The sequence below is a fragment of the Mastomys coucha genome, unplaced genomic scaffold, assembly GCF_008632895.1.
Source record: "Mastomys coucha isolate ucsf_1 unplaced genomic scaffold, UCSF_Mcou_1 pScaffold15, whole genome shotgun sequence".
In the NCBI taxonomy this organism is placed as follows: Eukaryota; Metazoa; Chordata; class Mammalia; order Rodentia; family Muridae; genus Mastomys; species Mastomys coucha.
Window position 1 is genome coordinate 67970005 of NW_022196897.1, and position 1489 is coordinate 67971493.

Here is a 1489-nt window from a genome sequence, read left to right on the forward strand (position 1 = left end):
TTGATTGTTGTTTTATATCAAACAACTTTTATAATACTTATTTTTATTGTTATAATATTTTACAAATTGTAAGTAATATGACAAAAAAAGATATTGTAGATCTTGAAGGGGGGTCTATGGGAGGAGAAGTGGTACAAAAGGGGAACAAGAATGTGATTCAATTCTTTTAATTAAAATATGTTTTTAAATGTTAAAAAAATAAATAAAATGTATTTTCTTATTGTAAAAAAAAAAAAAGAAAAGAAAAAAATCCTCATTGGTTCATCAAGTTGGACTTTTCAGGTACTCAAACTCTTTGGTCTGCCACTGTTTCCACTGGTGAATAGATGTTTGTTCAGATCTCCCTAGGAATAACATAGCATAACATGTCATGTTATCATATTATATATGAAACTCTACAATTACTATAAGTAGGCATGGTGTCTGGTTTTCAATAGGTATGTTGATTATTCCCGATATACAAAGTTCAACCACTGGAAAATAATCCCTAGAGAACTAGTATATATAGTAATATATATGTATGACTAAAGTCCACCTTTATTGTAACCATTGAAATTTATTCATAACATAATTGCCTTTTGTGCAAACTAATTCTGACACCCAATTATGAAGTAATAAATAGCATAGTTATGACCAAAAGCTATATGAAAAGCTATACTTATATTGTAAGTAACATGGAATTTTTTTTTTTGGTTTTTGAGGCAGGGTTTCTCTGTGTATCCCTGGCTGTTCTGGAGCTCACTCTGTAGACCAGGCTGGCCTCGAATTCAGAAATAACATGGATTTTATACATAAAAAGCTGTGCTTGATATTCTATACCACATTTATAGAGCACTTTGTTTATCATTTTCAGTTAGTAAATTCATGATATCAGTGGTCATTTTAAAACAATTTAATTATTTTTATTAACCATGTTGTATTATATGAATTATGACCTAAATAATAAACCCAGGTTCAAATGTGGATTGTTAATGTTATGTAAGTACCTTTGATAAGGAATATCTTTTGACTGTGCACCCTGTGCTCTGCAAAATTCCATTTCTACCTTGTATAACTTAATATTATAACCAGCCTTACTTAAGTAGGCATGTGAATGCCAAAGTGATACTGCATTTACTATTATTATTCTTATTATACTGTTGATGTCATATTTACATATTAAATATATAAATCCATGTTGATAATGATCATTTAATTCTTTCACTACTTAGTGTTGCCACTTACTATCTGTACATTCAAACAGGAAATTATACAAATTGCATGCAGCAAAAAAAAAGATTTATTTATTTATTATATGTAAGTACACTGCAGCTGTTTTCAGACACACTAGAAAAGGGCATTTGATCTCATTCCAGATGGTTGTGAGCCACCATGTGGTTGCTGGGATTTGAACTCAGGATCTCCCAAAGAGCAGTTAGTGCTCTTAACCACTGAGCCATCTTTCCAGCCCCTTCTTCTTCTCCTTCTCCCTCTCCTTCTCCTCCTCCTT